Source organism: Eurosta solidaginis, chromosome 2 (assembly GCF_040869045.1).
Source record: "Eurosta solidaginis isolate ZX-2024a chromosome 2, ASM4086904v1, whole genome shotgun sequence".
Taxonomy (NCBI): domain Eukaryota; kingdom Metazoa; phylum Arthropoda; class Insecta; order Diptera; family Tephritidae; genus Eurosta; species Eurosta solidaginis.
Genome location: NC_090320.1, coordinates 7,280,148 through 7,287,398, shown reverse-complemented (window position 1 = coordinate 7,287,398; position 7,251 = coordinate 7,280,148).

Below are 7,251 nucleotides of genomic sequence, written 5' to 3'. Positions count from 1 at the left end.
TCATCAGCGTTAAGATGGTAAGTTAGTCCAAACCCAAAATCCTTTTTTCTCAGGCCTTTTTATCTTGCTTTGGCTTCGCGCCTTTTTGGTGATTCACGCCAACCCAATTTTTCCAATTTCTGTCAATAAATTTTTGCTAAGAATTCTGACCCAGCACATTGCGTGTACAGGTGCAGATTTCGATGAAAAGTAAAATTCGATTCACGTCCTTAATTTTTCGTAAATTATTAAATTTTTTTCTTTGTAACTTTCTTTTTTTGGCATACATACATGCATTTGCTTTTGTAGCAATATAATCCACCTAATCTATGAGGCGTGAATGCCAACTTGGCGCTCAGGCACACCATTGTACCTTATGGTAAAATTGTACCTTTTTGTTCCGCTAGCTGGGATACCTTCTCACATAACGAAAGCTCTGCCGAGCACAGGGAAATTGTTCAGTTCAACACATTATTCACCAAACCCCAAGCTATAATTTTCACCCATAATGCGTCCAAGAACATTGCTATAAACGATTGTATACCGGAAACCCAACCAACAAGCAACATCTCAACCTAACTAGGATTTATATGTAAAATTGTATGTTTATGTATATTTCGTTTATTTATAAGATTGGTATTCCACTATATTTTCAAAATAGTAAATTTTTAAATATTAATTCGTGGCTGACGCCCACGCGTCAACCCAAACGTTTATTCAACTTTCCAGATATACCGTTTTTTTTTGTAAATAGCGGCGAGAAAACCCAGCCCCTAGGAGTCCCTTGGCCACCAAAGAGAGCTCTTTTAGGTAGGATAGGACCCTGGTAGGGAATATAAAATATTGTGCTCATATTGAGCGGTTCTAATGTTTGGTTTTTGGTAGCGTTGGCGGGAAGTCCCGAAATAATTGGCGGAATTAATAATAAGTAATAAAAAAAAAAAAAAATTATTTCGTGTAAGCCGAATAAGGCAAAGTAAAAATTTCCGAGAAATTCCATATTTTACTGATATATGTATGTAAGAAAATTTTGTTTGAAATAATCATGTGTGGTTGAGTCCATCATAAAGTTAAATTTTTTTTATTGTTCAAATCGCCTGTCGTAAGCCAATTTTTATTGCAATTTTGAGTAAGCAGTAGATGTATGTATTTCGCTAGATTTTATCTAATTAAAAATGGTATATTGAAGTGAAAAAGAAATTTAAGATGGCGTTCTAAATTAATAAGGTGGGGAGGGGGAAGATGAACAAAGGGTAGGAGGTTTGGAACGGAATGGAGCAAAGGTAAGATAAGGGGACCTGCAGAGCGATGCGAAGCGAGCGGTCCAAGGAAGGGTGGGCTTCTTGTGGGGTGAGGTGGGAGAGGAAATGATTAATGTGATTGTGACATCCGCCCCGCATCAAGGTGGAAAAAGGGTTCAGAACCGCGACTCCATGTACTGAGCTAGCAGGGGCAATTCCACCTTGATTGCGCAAAGGGGCGGATCCACAAATGTACGTGTACGTGACACGTTGGATAGGTTTGATAAAATTATAGATTCAACGCGCTCAAAGAAAGATGTTTGTGATCTAGTACCAGTAGTGGAATTCACTAACTTATAGCGATGCGAAATGTGGAGATTTTTATTAACGATTTTGTCGCTCGCCTTATCGATGGTTTTATTCTCTAACAAAGTTTTAACGACTCGAAATAAATGACATTTAAATTTCGTTTTAATAGTAATAAGGTGGCAGCACAGCTTAACGAAACCTAAAAATTGCGAAAAGCACAAAAGGAATACCAAAAATAAATAAATTCCGTACCAAGTAGCGCAACTAACGGCTGATCGCTTAAAATTAACACACACACACAAACATAACTAATGGCCATATTACGGAAATCTTTAGGGAAATTCAAGTTAAATTTTTAAACAGACATAAAATGCTATAACTTTGGAATATATAGCATATAGGACAACTTAATTGCAGTAATTGAAAGAAAATGTTTGCTTATACTCAAGTATTTAATCATTTTTTCTAAATTTATTTTTAATATTGATACAATGATTTAAGGTATATTGATCCAATACAACTCTGCTCTTCCTACTGTTCTTCATTCCACTTCATTCGAGTGCCTTCTTTCACCGAATTCGAGTGCCTTCCACTCTATTCGCAACATAACCTCAAATTAAGCTGCCAAACTATATAGTAAACAATGGTTGCATTCAAGTGGAATGGGTTATCTTCTTCTCTAAGAAGGTCTTTGGGTAATTCTATAAGACAGCATGACACTGCTAATACGCGTCCAAAAATATCAACAGAGGTATCGAAAGGCGCGTATTGACCTCAACAACAATAATCCGAAAACGTGAAAAAAAATGTTAAGTCGTTCAAAAGATATTAACGAAAAACCGAAAAATGACCCCGGGTCCCTCCGAAACCGGTGGTGGTATCCATAGTATTTTTGCGCAGAACTCCTTTCTGCGTTGGCAGCCTTCGGCCGCGCGGTAATAGTCTAGTTGAGGGGTCGACTGCTAATACGCTACCTAAAATATCGAGAGAGGTGTCAAAAGACGCGTATTAATCTCGAGAATAATAATCCGATGGCGGAAAAGAAAAATCTTATCTATGTCCGGAGATATTTGCAGTTGAAGTTGGCGATTTTCATGTGGTTGTTGTTGTGTTGGTACCAACAACAAAAATTGTACATCACCGTGGCGGTAGCCACGTGATGCGCAAAAATACTATGGATCCCACCCCCGGTTTCGGAGGTACCCGCGGGTCTTTTTTCGGTTTTTCGTTAATATCTTTTGAACGAGTTAATATTTTTATTTTCCGCCATCGGATTATTAATACTGATGTCAAGACGCGTCGACCCCTCAACTAGACTATTACCGGCCGCGCTTATAAAAAATTTCCTGGGTGGGTCCAACACCGGTTTGGAGACCAAAACTATATCCGCGCAAAACACTTGTTTACAACTTTTTTGTGGGTACAACAACATTATAACAACCACATGAAAATCTCTAACTTCAATTGCAAATATCTCCGGACAGAGATAAAATTTTTCTTTTCCGTATTATTATTATTCCGCCCTTATTATGAGCATCATTCGGTTTTCGATCTTCGCAGGCTACCGAAATTTTCTGGTGTTGTACTAACAGTAGTCCTAATATTCTCGACAATTTAAAATTTATCATAGAAATCTTCTATGAGGAGCCCAAAGACGCGGTTTGCTCCATCATAGATGGACCTGTAGGATTTTGCTGTTAGAGGCATTGATTCCACACTACAATTGAAAAGAAGACTGGCGTCATGTGAGAACACATTGCATGCATGAGGGACTCCGCATCTGCTTTTCTAAATTGAAAGGGCGTTTTCTAAGATATATAGTCTCTTTATATTCCACTAGAAGGAAGGGATGGCCCACGCAGTTGTCTGTCTAAACGCCTATGTTTTTGAAAATTGAGCAGAAATTCCTAATAAGCATTCTGTTGTGTTTTTATACACCATTTCTCCGACAGGGCCTACTCATTCTGAAAGTACGACCTTTTAAGCGGCTTCTTTAATTTCTGTGTCGGTGAGGTCGAGGCATTCAATTTAGATAATGCCCTTACTTTGATATTTTCGTAAGATCACTGCAAAACGGTTGACCGAGTGCAGCTCACAGCCTTCTACTTAGTTCCAGACAGTGACATGGCAGATGCTATACGACAGTGTCTTGAGCGTCTATCTTACGGTCTGAAGTCAACCCTCACGCCAAGGACGTTATCCCCGAATTTCTGTGTGTCAAAAAATGCTTTGTCCTTCCTTTGCCATATGAAGATCAAACAAGCCGACGGCATCTCTAGGGGACAATTCCAAACAAACTCCAATAAGAGCCACTTCTTTATAGTCCAAATGCTGTTGAAACAGCTAGTTTCCTTGGACTTCTGTTGGATGACTTAGATACCAATTTACTGAATGATCGACGCCATTAGAAGAATAGTACGAGGCAACTTAAGTGAAACAGTGAGAGATCTACTGCGTCCTTTTGAGAACTAACTCTATAAGGAGAATAACAAACTTTTGAAGTATATCCAACTTTAAACTATGCAACTGAAACGATGTCGGTCTTTACGTTGTTGTTGTAGCTTCCTGTTTTTGTTGTTATTGTTATTGCATCGGGATACTCACCTCACACCTCCCACGTTGCATTCCAGGTTGTTGTTGATAAGTAGTTAGAAGCGCAAGAAAAAGAGACGCCATGGACATACGACTTCGGGCTCTGGTTCATCTTCCATGGGCGGTTCATAGCTGTCTCTATTTACGAGGGCAGATAAGTGTTCCTTTCATAATATAAGTACCCTCTGAACATTGGTTACAAGTCGCCGTTCTTACAAGGGGGCTTAAAACTTTCCGTCTGCCGCCCAATTTTTGGTAAAATTTGCCGGCCTTATTCCTCGTGGCTGGCAGCTCTAGCCCTTCGCTCTCATAGCTCTTTATCTCTGATTTTTTCCTACTGCAAAGGCATCTCGCTTCCTTTTGCAACTTACGGTAGCCTGCATACGCTCTTCTTGTTGCATTGTAGGCAGGGTATTTTCTTTCGGTACTAGTTGGTTTTTGGTAACGTGGTTGTCGGTAACCAATTTTTTCCCCGGAGGAGGTACGAAATGCCTTAGAAATATCCTCCTCCATTCTTTTGGGTTGTCTTCTGCTCTCAGAGAGCAGGTTTGATCGTCGAGGTGTGAAATCTTTGGCAGTCTGTTGCGATTGCATCCTATAGACGTTTAACTTTGTTGTGTTTTTAGTTCCTTGCTTTTAGCTGCGCAGGGGCGGCGCGTATTTTGGCTGCGACAAGATAGTGATCCGAGTAAATGCAAGCTCCTCGAATCGTGCGCACATCTAAAATATTGAAGGCATGCCGTCCGTCTATAACAAAGTGGTCGAACTGATTGCGTGTTTTTTCGCTTCCCAAGGCCGTCGGTTCTATGTACCGGAGCGACTCGGGATTTTCCCGACCAAGGACTGCCATTTCAGTATAACCCCATTTAATTTGTTGCGTCCCTCCCACAAATTGTCATCCTCCCAGCAGCTCCTTGCAGCGGGACTGCTCCATATTCTCTTGCTCCGGGAAGGTATCCAACCCAATCCGAGTCCGTCCCCTGACCCCGGTCCTGAGAAATGGTTTTGCTGCATCTGACGGAAAAGAATATTTTTAGGATGGTCATACTCTTGTCAGTGTGTCTCGTGTAAGGGATGGTTGCATCGGACAGGTTGTTCTGGGCTAGACCCCAAAACCAGACGTCCACGTAACTTCTATAAATCTTTTGTGGCTCCTTGCTGTTCACGCCCTAGGACGTCCCGTAGTCTGCGCCTTAGCGCCCTCCGCTACCTTCCAGCAGCCCTACTGCCCAGCAAGCCACAACAAGTACACGCTGTTGCTCGCGCCTCATGGCGCCACCAACTCACACGGCTGCTCCCACTCATAACTACAATCTCCGTAGTAGAGTCGGGAGCAAAGCCGAGCATCAGCCCCTGCCCCGTCTTGCCCCTTCTTTTCCGGCAGCAATTGTGTAGGTCAGGGAAACATACTCTTAGTCCCTACCTCCCTTTGCACCGTTTGCCAGCACAGAATATATACGTTTGCGACATCCGCCCAATGCAGCTCCTGCCATGGACGGTGCCACTTTCCTAGATGTTCTGGTCTCCGCGACGGAACCCCCGGCGGGTTTTATTTCGCCATGCTACCAGGCCGCATACCCAAATACACCTGGTACCCCAATGCTTACCCAAGGACGTCTAGCCCAAGGGCCACAACAGCAATCGCGTTCTGGCCTTCCACAACCCAGGCGTAGTCACCCGTCACTTACTCCCAGAGTGACGACATCTCCCCCTATGCACTTCAGAATTCTGCACTTAAACTGTAATGGATTAACTGGGAAGATCACGGAGATAGTCGACTTCATGAAGCGGCACAACATCCGCATTGCTGCGGTTCAAGAGACTAAACTCACAACAAGATCTGCATTGCAGACCTGTTCTGGGTATAATGTCCACAGAAAAGATCGCGAGAGCGAAAATGGAGGCGGCCTCGCGTTTATCATACACCACACTGTGCAATATCATATATTTGATCCCGACATCGACCGCAGGGACAGTGTCTTAGAACGTCAAGGATTATCTGTCCGGTCGGGCGATGCAAACCTAGAAATTATCAACATCTACATCCCTCCTGTCACCTGTTGCCCCAGTGGTATGGTAGGAAGCTGTCACAGTTCGCCGGATATTTCAATCGTGAGCGCAGAACTCGTAAACTGCGTCAATTGGCAGCCGATGGTAACATTGGCATCCGACCACCTGCCTATACTTATTTCGCTCGAGCGCTCCGCCGACTACATCGTCGCAGAAAAACGCACTTTCATTAACTTTAAAAAAGGAAAGTGGGACGAATACAAATCCTTTACAGACAACCGCTTTGCTGCCCTCCCTATCCCAACTGATGCCCGCCAAAGGGAGCGTGCTTTCCGCAAGGTCATTGAATCCGACTCGGCTCGTTTCATTCCCGCCGGTAGAATTCCCGAAATTCGGTCCCACTTCCCGGCAGAGGCCGCAAGTTTAGCGAAAGAACGTGACCTTATAAGACAGCTCGATCCCGGCGATCCCCAAATAAGGGATATAAACCAACGCATCAGATTGCTTGTGAATGACCACAAGCGGGCGAAATGGGAGGAGCACCTAAGTGGTTGTAACCTCACTGCCGGTGTAGGTAAACTTTGGTCCACTGTAAAGTCCCTATCGAATCCGTCTAGGCACAATGACAAAGTTTCCATCGCCTTTGGCGACAAAGTGCTGTAGGATGCGAAAAAATGCGCGAGCGCTTTCTGCCGACAATACATAATGCATTCTACGGTCGACAAAAATAGACGGAGGGCCAACAAACACGCACGTAAACATAAGTTCAGCACGTCACCAATTACCATCACCGCCAAAGAGGTTGAGGATGCCATCGGTCATGCTAAACCATCCAAAGCAGTGGGCCCAGACGGCATAGCCATGTCGATGCTTAAAAGCCTAGGGAAAGAGGGTTTCAAATATTTAGCACATGTCTTCAACCTGTGTCTTTCCACCTTTGTCATATCCGAAAAATGGAAAATGGCCAAGGTGGTCCCGCTACTAAAGCCTGGGCAACCAGCTAACATAGGAGAGTCATATCGTCCGATATCTCTCCTATCGCCGATATCTCTCCTATCGCCAGTTGCCAAGACGCTTGAAGCCATTTTGCTCCCCTACTTCAAAGCAAATTTGCAGCTAG